General features: G+C 42.3%; 1 protein-coding gene and 2 pseudogenes across 1 annotated transcript in view; 1 reads left to right on the top strand and 2 right to left on the bottom strand.

Moving 5' to 3' along the window:
• The window catches only part of LOC134934642 (teneurin-2-like), a 1156291-nt gene that overhangs the window by 234843 nt on the left and 901972 nt on the right, over positions 1-19476 (bottom strand). The window lies entirely within an intron of this gene.
• LOC134939038 (5S ribosomal RNA) lies at positions 2382-2499 on the bottom strand (annotated as a pseudogene).
• Positions 4387-4504, top strand: LOC134939037 (5S ribosomal RNA; annotated as a pseudogene).

The following is a 19476-nucleotide window of genomic DNA, read 5'->3' as shown; positions in this document are numbered from 1 at the left end:
TTCCTTCCCTACACTGCACTTACTGGCTTCTGTTCCCCTACTGGAGGTGCCGTGTGTGTGTGGGACGGCCACGGGAAGCATACTCTCTCTGTGCTGCAGGACGTGGATGCGGGGCATGATCGAGCGAGTGGGCGGGGCTTCGGCTGCCCACTTGTCTCACACTGACAAGAAGAGCTGCAGCTGGGGAGGAGGAGCAGGGAAGGGGCGGAGCCTGCAGGCACTCTCCATGCTGCAAGACGCGAATGCAGGACATGAGGTAGTGAGTGGGCCTAGCTTCGGCTGCCCACTCACACTAACAACAGCTACGGTCGGAGATTGGGACCAGGGAAGGTGTGGAGCCTGCAGACATTCTGTTCGTGCTGCAGGACATGGATGTGGTGGGGGGAAGACTTTTAGCTACCGGCTTCTGTTTCCCCACAAGGTGCCATGGTTGGGGGGCATGGAAGCTTACACTCTCTGTGCAGGGAGGTGGTGGAGGCGGAGCCTGTGGATAGGCAGCTGCGGCACTGCCCGGTGTCTTTTAGGTAACTACATGATGTGCAACATTAAAGAGCTGGGCGCACCTCGCAGCGGGAAGCACTCAGCTAGCAGCAGAGGTTTTGGAGCTGCCTTCCATCACAGACAGTAGCGACCCTGTGGTTTGTTCTGGCGGTCCTGTGCACCTAGTGCACATGCGCTGGGTGCCAGGCACCGCTGGCACACATCTAGTTACGGCCCAAACTAATGGTAAAAATGCATGCATTTGAAAAACTAAACATAACTGAACAATTTTCTGTCCCAACAACATGGGTCTCATAATGTATTATCATACCACAATCAAATTAATCTTTGTTGACATATGAAGTGGGATGTAATGGCATTCGAGATCATCAGAGGTGCTGGATACTGGTCGATCTTTGATGTTTTTTGAAAGGTGCAGCATGAATGGTTAACATTACTGCCTCACAGCACTAAGGCATGGGTTAGATTCCCAACGTGGCCCTAACTGCGTGGAGTTTGTATATTCTCACCGTGCTTGCATGAGTTTCCTCTGGGTGCTCTGGTAGGTTAATTGGGTCCTGTCAAATTAACAAAATTAACCCTAACATGTATACTCCACTGGGGCAGGGACTGATGTGAATGTCCAAATATTATCTGTAAAGCGCTGCAGAATATGTGTGCGCTATATAAAAAAAATTGGTAATAGATAAATAAATAATAAATAATAAATCACTTACAGGGCATGGTTTTACATAATTCCAAGAGAGGAAGGAAAAGGACAAAAAAAGTCTCTTCCAGGAGCACTCTTATTAATATTTGTTTCAAATATTCATCGCATTTGTCATATAAGTGAGGTCCCCTTTGTGCATGCCAAAACGGAATAGGTAAGTATTAAAACATAGGGGGTCATTCCGAGTTGTTCGCTCGCAAGCTGCTTTTAGCAGCTTTGCACACGCTAAGCCGCCGCCTACTGGGAGTGAATCTTAGCTTATCAAAATTGCGAACGAAAGATTAGCAAAATAGCGAATAGACACCTCTTAGCAGTTTCAGAGTAGCTCCACACTTACTCGGCATCTGCGATCAGTTCAGTGCTTGTCGTTCCTGGTTTGACGTCACAAACACACCCAGCGTTCGCCCAGACACTCCTCCGTTTCTCCAGCCACTCCCGCGTTTTTCCCAGAAACGGTAGCGTTTTTTCGCACACACCCATAAAACGGCCTGTTTCCGCCCAGAAACACCCACTTCCTGTCAATCACATTACGATCACCAGAACGAAGAAAAAACCTTGTAATGCCGTGAGTAAAATACCTAACTGCATAGCAAATTTACTTGGCGCAGTCGCACTGCGGACATTGCGCATGCGCATTAGCGACTAATCGCTCCGTTGCGAGAAAAAAATACCGAGCGAACAACTCGGAATGACCCCCATAGCCTTTAATTCAATATATCAATAAAAGTTGCAATACAAAGTAATAAAATAAAATAGAAAGATGAGAATGTATTCGTCCTCAGATAACACCTATGAATTCTTAGATTACATAAGCCCTTAAATTCGGTGAAAATATGGTATGAATGTCTAAAAGAGACTAATTAAATTTTTCCCTCAATATGTATATATGGGGGTCTCTACTCCATCAGATAGCTATCTGATCACGCGTTAAATCTGTCGGCTGCTGTATTATTAAACAAATAGACAGTTGTGGCTAACTAAGGTATTCTGTATGTTCACAAAAAGGGTCACTTGTTGATTATGGAAAAATTCCAAATATGTAAATTAAGATCATTATGTATACATCCCTTAAATGTAGATATATTGACAGAATGCAATAGTAAAAAGGACTCTGAAAACAATGGTGAATCTGCTTTCAACGTTAGACTTTATGTTCATCCAAAATGGCTAAATCCTACAACACCTGGTATTCCCATGGGGTCTCCCCCATAGTACTGACCAGGCCCTTCAATTTATTGCTTCCAAGATCGGATGGAATTGGGCACATTCAATGAGGTATGGTTGTAGGATTGAATTATGAACACAACGAATCATTGATGAGAGTTCACGAATATAGACAGTGTTGAGAAAAAGGGAAGAATATAGAAAAGAATAGAAATAAGAAAAAGTGGGATGTGCTGTCAGTGTTAGAGAGAGTTATACCGTGCATTTTTAATATTGATTCCTTGCTCTGAATCACTGATGAGAGTCCCGAAAGGAGAAAAAGTTAAGTTGTATCAGTTAATTATAGCAATAAAAATAACAGCCAATTTTGATTAATTTTGGATAAGGATTTACTCTCTAATTCTTGAGGTTCTTCCCTAAACGAAATTGTTGTTCTGTATGCTGTGTTAAAAAGGAATCTAGTTTTTACAGACCTGTTCACTGATTGCAGCTACATGTACATAATACTGAGCACTAATTTCTGCTACAGTGTATACCGATACTATGTTTGACAACATTTCATTAATTGTATCTATAAACTGGATACATGAACCAATAAACAGAACACACAGTATTCATTCATCTGTTATATCCATAGAGAGTATGGAGAATGTTGCCAAGGGAGTAATTAGTAATGTGTCAATATCTACTAGAGAAGTTCCCAAAATTGCCAAAATGTACAGGGATCTTAAATTTTAGTTTAATCAAGTCATAAAATATGTTTAGGGATACAGCCTCCGGGTGGAAATTCAGTTCACTTAATAACAAGAATAACAACCATTGGTTATAAATATGATATCATAGTCAGACAGAAAATGTATTGTGTGAGTCTCCAAAGAATTTTAGCATATGAATGATCACTTCCACAGCAATCAAGTAGACTTACTACCTGCAGCAGGTGCGATTTTAACTCACATTGTGCCTAGTAAATTGTGATATAACGGAAATAGCCACAATTGCACTCATAAATAATCACTGCTGGCGCAGTCCATATTAGCCTCAATACTATAACAAAGTGCGATAATGATCCATAATGTACTGCTGGTATACTATAAGAAAGTGCGATAATGATCCATAATGTACTGCTGGTATGCTCATAAATTAATGTTCAAACACATATTAAGTGTAAGACCAGCAGCAAAATACACATAATTACTAGGTGCTAATTAAAGTGAGTGATCTTTTACTGCACCGCTGACTGAGTGTCATTCAGTCATGTCTTTGGTCCAGGGGTGCCGCTGCTCACCCGTTGTAGGTGTCTGGGGCATCTATCATCAGACACCGGGAGGGAAACCACACCGCCGGCTGGATACCCGTCCGCCACGCACCCCTGGACCACGGACACGACTGAGTGACACTCAGTCAGCGGTGCTGTAAAAGATCACTCACTTTAATTAGCACCTAGTAATTATGTGTATTTTGCTGCTGGTCTTACACATAGGGGTCTATTCACGAAGCAGTGAATAGTGTGGAGAAGTATGCCAGTGGAGAAGTTGTCCATGGCAACCAATCAGCATTGAAGTAACTTTTCTAATTTGCATACTGTACAATTTTACGGAAGAGCTGATTGGTTGCCATGGGCAACTTCTCCACAGGCTCACTTCTCCACACTTTTCACTGCTTCATGCTTAATATATGTTTGAAAATTATTTTATGAGCATACCAGCAGTACTGTACATTATGGATCATTATCACACTTTGTTATATTATACCAGCAGTACATTATGGATCATTGTCATATTGTCATTATTGCTATAATTTACTGATACAACTTAACTTTTTCTCCTTTCGGGACTCTCATCAGTGATTCAGAGCAAGGAATCAATATTAAAAATGCACGGTATAACTCTCTCTAACACTGACAGCAGATCCCACTTTTTCTTATTTCTATTCTTTTCTATATTCTTCCCTTTTTCTCAACACTGTCTATATTCGTGAACTCTCATCAATGATTCATTGTGTTCATAATTCAATCCTACAACCATACCTCATTGAATGTGCCCAATTCCATCCGATCTTGGAAGCAATAAATTGAAGGGCCTGGTCAGTACTATGGGGGAGACCCCATGGGAATACCAGGTGTTGTAGGATTTAGCCATTTTGGATGAACATAAAGTCTAACGTTGAAAGCAGATTCACCATTTTTTTCAGAGTCCTTTTACTATTGCATTCTGTCAATATATCTACATTTAAGGGATGTATACCTAATGACCTTAATTTACATATTTGGAATTTTTCCATAATCAACAAGTGACCCTTTTTGTGAACATACAGAATACCTTAGTTAGCCACAACTGTCTGTTTGTTTAATAATACAGCAGCCGACAGATTTAACGCGTGATCAGATAGCTATCTGACAGAGTAGAGAACCCCATATATACATATTGAGGGAAAAACTTAATTAGTCTCTTTTAGACATTCATACCATATTTTCACCCAATTTAAGGGCTTATGTAATCTAAGAATTCATAGGTGTTATCTGAGGACGAATACATCCTTATCTTTCTTTTTTATTTTATTACTTTGAATTGCAACTTTTATTGATATATTGAATTAAAGGCTATGTTTTAATACTTACCTATTCCGTTTTGGCATGCACAAAGGGGACCTCACTTATATGACAAATGTGATGAATATTTGAAACAAATATAAATAAGAGCGCTCCTGGAAGAGAATTTTTTTGTCCTTTTCCTTCCTCTCTTGGAATTACATAGTATGTATCTACAAAAAACTCCGGGAGCACCACCAATAGAACACTGTCATAAATCTCTAAATACAGTATAAGGATATTGGTTTAAGTTATGTACTAATTGAACTATTTCTCCTGATTACCAGTGTGGACTCATAACTCTTTTTGTATAGGGCATGGTTTTGCCTGGTGTTTGCCCCTTTACAAAAATGTCCAAGATTGGCTGGCACCCCGCACCTCCGGCGATCTCAGACACCATTACATCCCACTGCTGGTGTCCTAACTTAGCCTCCTAATATAGCCTACTATGAACAACATTATAGATATAATCACAAGGGCATCTTCACTTCCAAAATTAGATCTCAACACAAAATATTGCCAATTGGAGAATTATGAGTAGGAGTAACAAATTACCATATTCCGAATTCATCTTGGTTACAAGATAATAATGTCTGTTATTTAGTGTACAGCTCGCTCTAAATCTAATCAACTACAGTCAGCATTTTCTTGTTTTTGGAGCTACATATTAAGAATTTAACTTAGCTTTTTAATGTCTGTGTTACAATCTGGGCAGTATATCTGGACAGAGTGTTGATTGAAATGATCTTGGTAATGTATCTGGATGGAGTGTTACGCAAGCCCAGCAATCCTCAAGTCTACTGCATACTAAAGCTTCACCTTTAGCAGCCACCTTTCATAGGTGGATTAAGTCCACCCAGTACTCAGATGCCCCCAGGTCTTAATGTGGACAAGGAAACTATTGGAGACTGGGCAAGTGCAAGGAATATGCTGGAGTAGACACCCACCTGGCTCAGAGTGGGTTAAATCTGGACAGATAGGCACACACTAGACAAGGACTAGACAAAACTGGACTGGCAGGTACTGGTAAATAGTAGGAGTATAACAAACAGTGGGATCAGGACTGGATAAGACAAGACTGGACTGGCAGGTACTGGTAAATTTGAAAGGCATGCTGTTCCTTGTAGTGCTAATGGGAGATCCTGGGGGTGGCTCCCAGGTAAGTTAGCCCTCTGTCTGGATGCGTTTTAGAATGAGCCTTTATCATGAGGCTTTACTGTAGACAAATCACATGGCCCTATGTGGGCACTGCCATTATGCAGTGTTAGGACTGCTGATATCGGAGAAGCCTTGACATTACCAGCAGCTAAACATGTCTTTGCAAACGCATGCAACCAATTTATCTGAAATTGTATTACCAGATGGGTTCAGATATGGTTACAAGTAATTTTTAGTATGATGGGGGGGATACCAGGGGGGGAAGCACCCCACCTCTCTGTCTGCTGTTTGTTTGTGACCCCTCCCTTTTTCTAGCACCTGATATATAATTATCTCCAGGAATGATTGAGCAACTGCCACTGTTTTTCTGCATGTGTGAGAAGGCATTGAATGGGAGCAGCATTTGGAAGGCATGCTGTTCCTTGTAATGCTAATGGGATATCATGGGGATGGCTCCCAGGTAAGTTAGCCCTCTGTCTGTATGCATTATTGTATGAGCCTTTATCATGAGGCCTTACTGTAGACAAATCACATGGCCCTATGTGGGCACTGCCATTATGTAGCATTAGGACTGCTGATATCGGAGAAGCCTTGACATAGCCAGCAGCTAAACATGTCTTTGCAAATGCATGCATCCAATTTCTCTGAAATTATATTACCAGATAGGTTCAGATATGGTTGCAGGTAATTTTTAGTGTGCTGGGGGGTTACCAGGGGGGGAAATCATCCCCCATCTCTGTCTGCTGTTTGTTTGTGACCCCTCCCCTTTTCTAGCACCTGACATATAATTATCTCCAGGAATGATTTAGCAACTGCCACTGTTTGTCTGCAGGTAATGGTAAATAGCAGGAGTATAGCACACAGTGGGATCAGCACTGGATAAGACACACATCAACTGGTACATAAATGACAAGTAATGCTCTGAACTCTTGCTACTGGCAACAACAGAAATGCATTACAATAGAATACAGACAGGGAAAGTAGAACAAACATACAAACAACACAGAATGCTCCAGGCTGGTGGATGTTACTCCTGGCAACCGCAGTACCATCACAAAGGAGCAGAGAAGACCGAGACAAGGAATTGTTCAGAGAACAGACTAATAGGACTATGACAATGTACACAGATAAACAGGCCAGAGAGAGACTGTAGCGGAATGGGACTGTGGAAATAGAGACAAAGGTGGTGGTATGTGTAAAGCAGCTGTATGTAAATGAAATGATACTGGATAACAACAGAAAGACGAAGATACAGACAAGACAAAGAACAAGTATGGTGTGGAGAAATCCCCACTGCAGCTAAAGCCAAGACAGACAGAAACCAGACAGGACAGGGGCTGGTAATGACACTTTAGCACAGGATCTCACAGGACAAGGCTATAAAACAGAGAACCAAAGGCTTCCACAGCAAACTGGATCTATGACCAGCAGGGAGTAATGGGCAGACTGGGAATATAAAAAGAGCACCAACCAATGGCAAGGTTCAGTGCATCCAGACCCCCTTTAAATACTAACTCAGTACAACTGTGCTACTGCTCATCACCCAGGCTCCTGACTTAACAAGAACCACATGCTGAAGTCAGGTAACGAAGCACTCCCAACCAGGTGTGCTGCAACACACAGAAGACAGTCTCCAAGTTGCTAGGAGACAGCCAGATCAGCAAGCAAGGATGAGCTGCTGCTGCAACTCATAAGAGCCTGTTACTAAATCTTGTCTGTTGACTTGACGCTATTATTTCATCACTGGTATTGAGCGCCAAAACTAAATTAGTGAACAAACCATATGCATAAGTCACATAGGACTTATGCATATGGTTTGTTCACTAATTACAGAATACAGACATTAAGTGAAACAGTTGAAACATATAGATAAAGATAGATAGATAGATAGATAGATAGATAGATAGATAGATAGATAGATAGATAGATAGAATCATAAAATAGGGTTCTTCATTTGGAAATAAATTTTATTTCAACAACTTAGGCATTTAAATAGCAATGTCACACTCAAAGATCTAAATGCAGAAAACAATCTGGATAAAAATGTGCTCTCTTAAGAAGAGCAACACGAGAGCCTGTATATTGTCTTACAGCTTTTATAATTGCTTTAGAAACAAGCATATGCTGCAAAAATGAAAACAAAATATGGCAAATTACAAATACTTGTAGTTTTCACAGAGAAGATTTAGAAATGGAATTGCCATAATAAAATGTAATTCGAATCATTATACTAAAAAGCCTTTTTTTTTACATGATCAACAAATTTGTAACTTCGTCTCTAAAGAGGACTTTTCATCAAACTATTACATAAGTAATGACCTGTGTTACTGTTCGCTTGATAAATCTGCTACAAAGCACTCACTGGAAAGCACCATTTCTCTCTATGTCTTCTCCTCTACTGATTTAGGGGTCGATTTATCACCATCCGCATATGAGTATGTGGATGTGATGTGATAAAATCGACACAATGAGATAATTGATTATATTGCAGGGATGTATCAATTTTCGCATTCAGGGACAGAGCTTGCGAGAAAGCTCTGTCCCTGCAATGCCACTCTGCAGCCTTATCAGGGTATTTTCAGAAAATATACCCCACCACTACTGCCGCCGGGTACCCCCCTTACCTTTGCGATGACTCCACCGCTGTTCATACTCATCTACCCTGAGATCGGTGATCGGTGCTCCTGGAGGGCTTCCAGTTATCAGGGCTCCCTGCTGCTGTGACCGACGGTAATGTAAAGTGAGCTGCCAATTTGCAGCATTACTTTACTGTACTAGGGGTCACAGGAGTGGCAGGGAGCTCTGATGACCGTCATCCCTCACTAGAGCACCAATGATCCCTAGGTAGGTGAGTATAATATTTTTTTCTCTGTGGTTAGTTTTTGTGAATTTAAAAAAAAAATAGAATGAAAGGGTTTGGAGTAGTTTTCACTAAAAATGCACCAAAAGCCCTTTATTACATTCAAGTGATATTCAAATAATGTGAAACGTGTGTGAAAACACCCTTTTTCACATTATTTTATTACATTTTTTTTAAATAAATCTGCCCTTTAGAGAGCTGATGTAAGATGGGTATTGTACAAACAAACATTTTTAACAAACATTTGTATATAAACTTCTAATTAGAACTGTGAAACAGGCCAATAAAAGCCCCAGTTGCTAACCTCATACAAAGACCACTTCGACTGATCGATCAGAGCATCCATTTTTCATATGATCCTGTAATGTTTCATGTAACTACATACTGTCTTTTGATATTAATTCACTTATTGATGACCCCACTCCTTCCAAGATATTTCCACTTATGATCAAAGCAGTGGAAATCTATAATAAGTGCGGGGGTTCCTGTCTAACATTTTATGACTGCATTGTCCGTAACATTTATATTTACTATGATTCTTGTTATGTTCCTCAGTGCCTCAGATCTAGCCAACACGAATCATTACCTACACAGTGGATTCATTCCCTTCACAATTTATTACACCTTGTTCTTGGACTTCCTTTTTATTGCTTGATTTATGTACATGTTGCGTTAATATTTAAATTAGTATTAGTATTTAAGAGCATTATTGACAAGCATGCAGTCAGGGCCTTGGCATACATTTGTTAAGAATGCATTTGAAGGGTGTTGTTAGAACCAGAGTTTGAACTGGATTTGGACTTTGTACTACTCTAGAATCTACAATGAAACAAGTTTACAAACACAGCAAATCAGGATCATTATGTGGCCTCTCTTCACCTCTGCCATGAGAACACCAGGACCACTCCTACCACCCCTCTGGCTGAGAACATCAGGACATCCCAGGGCTTATCCCTCAATGTTAGCAAAGAGCTGTAGGGGGAGAGCACCAGAATTAGGCTCAGCAAGGACATTTCCTGCAGACATTAGTGTGCTCCTACATTCTCATACGCACCCATACTGCTCCCATGAGACCAGTACATTTATGATTTTACATCATATAATATTTTACCCCTTGTGGTGGTTACCTGAAAATTTGTTCTTACCGTGTATTGTTTTTACAGCGTACTTCTGCCCCACTGTGTGCAATTCCTGTAATGTGTACTTCAAATGATTGCACACCCTGCCAGCAGCAACCTACGCAGTGTACCCCAAATAGTTGCCTCGGATGGTTGCTCCGTGGGGAGGATGTACTTCACGTGGATCTTTCCATACAGAGTACGTCATGTAACACAAGTATCAGTTTTCCCATATATGCATTGGGCCCTTGTATGGCTCACCTCCCACAGTGTAACAATCGTAGTGCACACCAACATAGCTGTCTCATCTGATACGATTGATGATGGGATAAAAATATATGAACCTGACAATTTTTTTGGGACCATAGTCTGAGCATTAGGATGATGCAATCACCCATTTTGAGTCATCTCTCCCAGGGGTAGACTATTAACCCAGTGTAATACTATGTGATGCGCCCAAGGTGGGTGCCTCACCTGCTACCTTGTGAGGGTGGAATAGACAACCCGTGGAAGTTATTACGAAAAATGCCACACTTTAGAAGTGCCACACATTATCTAAGCATGCCTCCCCCTTCATGCTACTCAGTAAGGGGAAACAAAAAAACTATGTATGGGCTAATCATGCACAATGCAGATCCATAGGTAGTGATTACAGACACTGAGCATGAGAGCAGCCAACACCAGGGCATAGGTGCCACTGCCACATCATACACACACAGACTGGGCATAGTGACTGCCTTCTTCATCTTCCAGTCTGACAAGCACCTCCAGCTCATCAGAGAACTGCACCTCGTAGTCATCCTCTATCCCGTACAGATCATTCATGTCCAAGTCTCCTTGGCACCTGGCACCAGTATAGAATTGCCACCAGTTCCTTCCTTCCTGGTGATGCCGTAGCCTCCATCTTGTGTTGTGGCAGCTCCCAAGCTCCTCCGATTGGCTGCTTCCAGACAAGCAGCACTGTGATTGGTTGGTGTTGCTGCAGATGACTGGATTGTGTGCTGAGAGAGGACAGTATGTATCATCATTGTGCAACATGGTCACCCATCACCGAGTGCTCCTATTACCAGCAGGCAAGACTGACTTTAATGTATGTTAGTAGTGACGTACCACCTTGGCACCCCTCAAATCAGTCACCCGGTCATGTGCCAATACCCCCCGCCCTCCAGTTACGGCCCTGGTATGGGCATTTTAATGAGTATATCCTCTATCAGTAGATAGTACAGTTTTAATAGTATGACACTATGTTGCAAATATTTTCATTCAATAAGGATTACTTTTTTCCTATTTGGAAGATACAGTAGGTGTGGCATACGAGTTCAACATTCAGGAGAACGATAGTCTGACAATTTTCCTTTTAGCGATACTACTGGAACCACTGAAGGAACAGCCATCAGCTGATCGCCGGACAAGGAAGACAAAGCTGGAGACACTGGACTCACTGAGCCAGATAAGTCACCACTGTACCACCAGGATCGTTTTGTCATCATTCTAAACATGATGACATTTCATCAGTGTCAACATGATGATGTCTAAGTGGTCAATATGACCATTACGAATGTGGACATGATTAAATGATGATAGATAGATAGATAGATAGATAGATAGATAGATAGATAGATAGATAGATAGATAGATAAATAGATAATTTATTTAGTCTGCTCATTTTACTTATTACTGTATTTATCCTCAGGAAACACCTATATTCATCACAATCATGTTTGCATTTTGTTACTGTCATTTTTTCAGAGATGTATAATACAAATGATTTCAAGCATGTACCGTGCTAGTCTTTTGGTAAAATAATATTTTCAAATTACTGCTGGCCTTACATCCACCAATTGTGACAGTGTGTTGTTGAAAGAGAAATTACATGAAGCAGAGAAATGGCATAGACGCTATGTGTTTTATTTTTTTTAACTTATAATTTCATTTTACATTCAGTGTATCTACTAGTCTAATAGTATAATAGCTCAGCTATTAGATGCAACCTGGTCAGATCAGCATGTTCCCTGCTAAATGTAGTCTACCCACGGTAAACATGCAATGATGTGGCCAAATACAAATAAAAAAAAGACTTTGAATTGTCCAGGGCAATATATTATATTGAATATCAAAAGCTGTGTTATCAGGTTAGTGGGTTCTTGCAGATTCTCTTTGGACAAACACAACTAGACCCTTGAACATCTTTTGAACTAATGGAGTAGCACCAGTCAATACTGTACTTCCAGTGCAGTGCAAGGACTTCTGCACCTTTTAATATAGAAAAGTGCACTTATGTATGTGTACAAATGTGATGTCACCAATATTCTCCTCCTCTTATAGACATTATAAAAGAGCATTTAGGAGTAAAATGTTATAAAATGGATTAAATAAATGGTGGTCCAAAAGTGATAGAGGACAAGACTGGAAAGTAACTTTTTACTTTCAGCAACATTCACATTTTTAACACAGACCGTGGTAATCCAAATTGTCTGGACATATCGACTTACAAAATCAGACTACGGACACATAAATGTTTGGTGGACAAATATTTACAGTATATGATACTTGCCTACCCTCCCGGAAGCTGCGGGAGACTCCTGACTTTTGGGGTAGTTCCCTGCAGCCCCGGAAGAGTAGGCAGTTCTCCCACATCCTGCCCGCTTCCTAGTGATGTGGGCAGGATGGTGTGATAATTACCGGCAATCACGGGGCCGTCAGCAGGAAGCAGGGCAAAATGACTGGCATTACGTCCTTTAGCTCTGCCCCTTGCACCAAACCTACAAATCACAGGTGTTTTCTGTGTTGGGGCAGGGCCTATAGCTCCACCCCTTGCCGAGGGACCCGCAAATCATGGGTGTTCCCCAGTATTGGGGACAGGGCATAATAACGAGACAGTTCGGCCATGCACCACCAGGTGGCGTGCAGTGTCTCTTCTCTGGGCTTCTCCCAGAGAGCAGAATGGAAAAGTAGGTAAGAATGCAGTATATTCATTCACTGTGTGTCACCAGTATAGCTAAGTCAATATTTAGAAATAATGAAAGCTAATGCTTGGCATACAATATCCAATTATCTGGGCAATCCGCCTGATATTGGCACATCGCCCAGATAATTGTACTGTGTATGTGCACTACTGATCCAAAAACATAGATCAATTGGACATGCTAAATATTCCAGCTCTGTCCTTTGTGATATTTTTTAGGTTGCAAGTCAACCAGTGGTAGTGCATGCACTGTCCTGCCAACTGACGTACATTTGCCCTGTTCCTTCAAAGGCAAGAACGGGAAAATATTTTCTCCCAAGGAGAAGAAGCATATATCGTGAACATATACACTGTGAGATGCATTTTTATATGGCCATATTGTATGCCCCTGTCAGATAAAATGTACTTCAGTCTGACAGGCATGTTATCTGACCATGTATACTGAACATAAGCAAAGAAATAGTACACTACAGGTGTCAGGTCTTTATAAAAAAAGTAATAGTCATATGTGCTTTCATGATGTACATTGCAGCATTTCCACACTATCTGGAAAGTATTTGTAAGAATTACCAAGTGATTCTTAAGCCTATTGCAATGATTTCTCTATCGATTAAAAACACAACTATGTAATGCCACAGTCCCTTAGGAAATGCAAAGACCCCAATTAATAAATATCCCAGATTGCAGGATTAAGCTGCAACAGGTGCCTTGTTTGCTTTAATTTACTTTTTCCAGGTGAATTCCTGCTATATTGAGTAAACCTATGAAGGTTGGCTAGTGTGATAACTGAGTAATTTCCATGTTAAACATTTCATGCTTCTTTATGGATAATAGTGCAGCACATTTTGTATTCTATAAGGATGTGCTATTTGCTTGTCTTCACATTTCTGCTACTGACCTGCACTATGTTTATTAATCTAAGTAATTACTGGATAGCTGCTAAAAAACTGTATGATTTAAGATTATATCTATATTGGTAGATGCTCAATTAGCTTAGTGATATCGTTCAGGTGCTCGAAAGGGAGGGGTATTTCTAAGCAAGAAAAAAAGGCATTTGTTTCACCCAGCACCCTGAATGATAACCGTAACCAGATATAAATTCCACATAATAACAGAATTCAGAGATCTTCGTTAGGAGGAGGTGCAGGCCCTGACATGCCACATGGAGCATTATGGGGTTGCTCCAAGGTAGGTAGCTCTTAGCTTAGACATATTGTAGTAAGGAGCCATTATCATGTGGCTCCTTGCTGGTTAATCTTAGACCCAGATTGGGGTAATGGAGGTGTGAGGTGTGGTGCCTCTGGACTGGCTGAGCTGGATGGCCTTAGTGTGGCATACCTTTACATTCTACTAACACTTTTCACTTATTAATTTTTTAACACTATTTCTCTATTTTAATTGCATTTCATTTTTGTATTACTTTCTCTATAGCTTCGGCTTCCTAAATACTAATTTATTAACACTATAGTTTTTTCACTGGTATGCTACGCTGGGCTTTCTCGCTTATGCTGGTGTTTTGGGGTGCCACACCCTGCACCTAGATATAGCGCTAGGGACCCAAAATATACAGAGACGCCTTGATGCGGCTTTGGGGCTTATTCACACGTTTGCGCAAATAAGTATAATGAAGATCTCTGAATTCTATTATCATGTGGAATTTATATCTGGTTACGGTTATCATTCAGGGTGCTGGGGGAAACAAATGCCTTTTTTTCTTGATTTAAGATTATGCAGACACAAATTCTTTGATCATGATCAATCTGTCCTCTCTTTGTACAGCATAGGTGTTAAAAAAAGGTGCCTCAAAGTCATTAATTTAGACATGACCAAATCACATTTGGTTTGATATGTAAATAAGTTGTTTCAAAAATGCCATCTGATGTTAAGGGAGAAAATACAGCTTCACCTGATTGTACACCACAATCAAATACAGTGTGTGTGTGTGTGTGTGTGTGTGTGTGTGTGTGTGTGTGTGTGTGTGTACAATTAGGGTGGAGTTAAATTGTTTGAAAGGTCGGTTGGGTGTCTTTTTTTCCCTGCCTATTAGGAAAAAAACAGACTCCCATCTGGCTTTTCAAACAATTGAATACCCCCCTATAATATCACTTTAAGCATACCTCCCAACATGACCCTCTCCAGGAGTGACACAATGCTCTGCTTCTGGACTTTTCCCTTTCTCTATGATTGCCGGCACCTGCGTTGAACAGGTTAATGGATAATAAAGGTGTTTCAGCACAGGTGATGGCAATCACAAATTAAGAGGTAAGTGCTGGAGCAGAGCATTCTGTCCCTCCTGGAGAGGGTCATGTTGGGAGGTATACTTTAAGTAGTGATGTGCACCAGAAATTTTTTAGGTTTTGTGTTTTGGTTTTGGACTCTTTTCCGAGGCCGTGTTTTGGATTCGGACGCGTTTTGGCAAAACCTTCCTGAAAATTTTTTGTCGGATGCTGGTGTGTTTTGGATTCGGGTGTTTTTTTTACAAAAAACCCCCTCAAAAACAGCTTAAATCATAGAATGTGTGGGTCATTTTCATCCCCTAGTATTATTAACCTCAATAACCATAATATCCACTAATTTTCAGTCTATTCTGAACACCTCACACCACACAATATTATTTTTAGTCCTAAAATTTGCACCGAGGTTGCTAGATGACTAAGCTAAGCGACCCAAGTGGCCGACACAAACCCCTGGCCCATCTAGGAATGGCACTGCAGTGTCAGACAGGATGGCAGATTTGAAAAATAGTCCCCAAAAAGCACATGATGCAAAGAAAAAAAGAGGTGCAATTAGGTAGCTGTGTGACTAAGCTAAGCGACCCAAGTGGCCGACACAAACACCTGGCCCATCTAGGAGTGGCACTGCAGTGTCAGACAGGATGGCAGATATTAAAAATAGTCCCCAAACAGCACATGATGCAAAGAAAAAAAAGAGGTGCACCAAGGTCGCTGAGTGACTAAGCTAAGCGACCCAAGTGGCCGACACAAACACCTGGCCCATCTAGGAGTGGCACTGCAGTGTCAGACAGGATGGCAGATTTAAAAAATAGTCCCCAAACAGCACATGATGCAAAGAAAAAAAGAGGTGCACCAAGGTCGCTGGATGGCTGAGCTAAGCAACACAAGTGACCGACACAAACACCTGGCCCATCTAGGAGTGGCACTGCAGTGTCAGGCAGGATGGCACTTCAAAAAATAGTCCCCAAACAGCACATGATGCAAAGAAAAATAAAAGAAAAAAGAGGTGCAAGATGGAATTGTCCTTGGGCCCTCCCACCCACCCTTATGTTGTATAAGCAGGACATGCACACTTTAACAAACCCATCATTCAGACTGTTATTGAAATGACTGGTTGGTTTGGGCCCCCACCAAAAAAGAAGCAATAAATCTCTCCTTGCACAAACTGGCTCTACAGAGGCAAGATGTCCACCTCCTCCTCATCGTCCGATTCCTCACCCCTTTCACTGTGTACATCCCCCTCCTCACAGATTATTAATTCGTCCCCACTGGAATCCACCATCTCAGTTCCCTGTGTACTTTCTGGAGGCAATTGCTGGTGAATGTCTCCATGGAGGAATTGATTATAATTCATTTTGATGAACATCATCTTCTCCACATTTTCTGAAAGTAACCTTGTACGCCGATTGCTGACAAGGTGAGCGATTGCACTAAACACTCTTTCGGAGTACACAGTGGAGGGGGGCAACTTAGGTCAAATAAAGCCAGTTTGTGCAATGACCTCCAAATTGCCTCTTTTTCCTGCCAGTATACGTACAGTCCGTGCCTACTTGGATGCGGTCACTCATATAATCCTCCACCATTCTTTCAATGGTGACAGAATCATATGCAGTGACAGTAGACGACATGTCAGTAATCGTTGGCAGGTCCTTCAGTCCGGACCAGATGTCAGCACTCGCTCCAGACTGCCCTGCATCGCCGCCAGCGGGTGGGCTCGGAATTCTTAGCGTTTTCCTCGCACCCCCAGTTGCGGGAGAATGTGAAGGAGGAGCTGTTGACAGGTCACGTTCCGCTTGACTTGACAATTTTCTCTCCAGCAGGTCTTTGAACCTCTGCAGACTTGTGTCTGCCAGAAAGAGAGATACAACGTAGGTTTTAAATCTAGGATCGAGCACGGTGGCCAAGATGTAGTGCTCTGATTTCAACAGATTGACCACCCGTGAATCCTGGTTAAGCGAATTAAGGGCTCCATCCCCAAGTCCCACATGCCTAGCGGAATCGCTCTGTTTTAGCTCCTCCTTCAATGTCTCCAGCTTCTTCTGCAAAAGCCTGATGAGGGGAATGACCTGACTCAGCTTGGCAGTGTCTGAACTGACTTCACGTGTGGCAAGTTCAAAGGGTTGCAGAACCTTGTACAACGTTGAAATCATTCTCCACTGCGCTTGAGTCAGGTGCATTCCCCCTCCTTTGCCTATCTCATAGGCAGATGTATAGGCTTGAATGGCCTTTTGCTGCTCCTCCATCCTCTGAAGCATATAGAGGGTTGAATTCCACCTCGTTACCACCTCTTCCTTCAGATGATGGCAGGGCAGGTTCAGGACTGTTTGCTGGTGCTCCAGTCTTCGGCACGCGGTGGCTGAATGCCGAAAGTGGACCGCAATTCTTCGGGCCACCGACAGCATCTCTTGCACGTCCAAGTAGTTTTTTAAATAATTCTGCACCACCAAATTCAATGTATGTGCAAAACATGGTACGTGCTGGAATTTGCCCAGATGTAATGCACGCTCAAAATTGGTGGCGTTGTCCGATGTCACAAATCCCCAGGAGAGTCCAATTGGGGTAAGCCATTCTGCGATGATGTTCCTCAGTTTCCGTAAGAGGTTGTCAGCTGTGTGCCTCTTATGGAAAGCGGTGATACAAAGCGTAGCCGGCCTTGGAACGAGTTGGCATTTGCGAGATGCTGCTACTGGTGCCGCCGCTGCTGTTCTTGCTGCGGGAGGCAATACATCTACCCAGTGGGCTGTCACAGTCATATAGTCCTGAGTCTGCCCTGCTCCACTTGTCCACATGTCCGTGGTTAAGTGGACATTGGGTCAACTGCATTTTTTAGGACACTGGTGACTCTTTTTCTGACGTCTGTGTACATTTTCGGTATCGCCTGCCTAGAGATAAGGAACCTAGATGGTATTTGGTACCGGGGACACAGTACCTCAATCAAGTCTATAGTTGCCTCTGAATTAACGATAGATACCGAAACCACGTTTCTCACCATCCAGGCTGCCAAGGCCTGAGTTATCCGCTTTGCAGCAGGATGACTGCTGTGATATTTCATCTTCCTCGCAAAGGACTGTTGGACAGTCAATTGCTTACTGGAAGTAGTACAAGTGGTCTTCCGACTTCCCCTCTGGGATGACAATCGACTCCCAGCAGCAACAACAGCAGCGCCAGCAGCAGTAGGCGTTACACACAATGATGCATCGGAGGAATCCCAGGCAGGAGAGGACTCGTCAGACTTGCCAGTGACATGGCCTGCAGGAATATTGGCTTTCCTGGGTAAGGAGGAAATTGACACTGAGGGAGTTGGTGGTGTGGTTTGCAGGAGCTTGGTTACAAGAGGAAGGGATTTAGTGGTCAGTGGACTGCTTCCGCTGTCATACAAAGTTTTTGAACTTGTCACTGACTTATGATGAATGCGCTGCAGGTGACGTATAAGGGAGGATGTTCCGAGGTGGTTAACGTCCTTACCCCTACTTATTACAGCTTGACAAAGGCAACACACGGCTTGACACCTGTTGTCCGCATTTGTGTTAAAATAATTCCACACCGAAGAGCTGATTTTTTTTGTATTTTGACCAGGCATGTCAATGGCCATATTCGTCCCACAGACAAGAGGTGTCTCCCCGGGTGCCTGACTTAAACAAACCACCTCACCATCAGAATCCTCCTTGTCAATTTCCTCCCCAGCGCCAGCAACACCCATATCCTCATCCTGGTGTACTTCAACAGTGACATCTTCAATTTGACTCTCAGGAACTGGACTGCGGGTGCTCCTTCCAGCACTTGCAGGGGGCATGCAAATGGTGGAAGGCGCAAGCTCTTCCCGTCCAGTGTTGGGAAGGTCAGGCATCGCAACCGACACAATTGGACTCTCCTTGGGGATTTGTGATTTAGAAGAACGCACAGTTCTTTGCTGTGCTTTTGCCAGCTTAAGTCTTTTCATTTTATTAGCGAGAGGATGAGTGCTTCCATCCTCATGTGAAGCTGAACCACTAGCCATGAACATAGGCCAGGGCCTCAGCCGTTCCTTGCCACTCCATGTCGTAAATGGCATATTGGCAAGTTTACGCTTCTCATCAGACGCTTTCAATTTAAATTTTTGGGTCATTTTACTGAACTTTTGTTTTTTGGATTTTACATGCTCTCTACTATGACATTGGGCATCGGCCTTGGCAGACGACGT

Source organism: Pseudophryne corroboree, chromosome 6, assembly GCF_028390025.1.
Source record: "Pseudophryne corroboree isolate aPseCor3 chromosome 6, aPseCor3.hap2, whole genome shotgun sequence".
Classification (NCBI taxonomy): Eukaryota; Metazoa; Chordata; class Amphibia; order Anura; family Myobatrachidae; genus Pseudophryne; species Pseudophryne corroboree.
The sequence above is the reverse complement of the archived record's forward strand: the minus strand, read 5'-3'. Positions and strand labels throughout refer to the sequence as shown.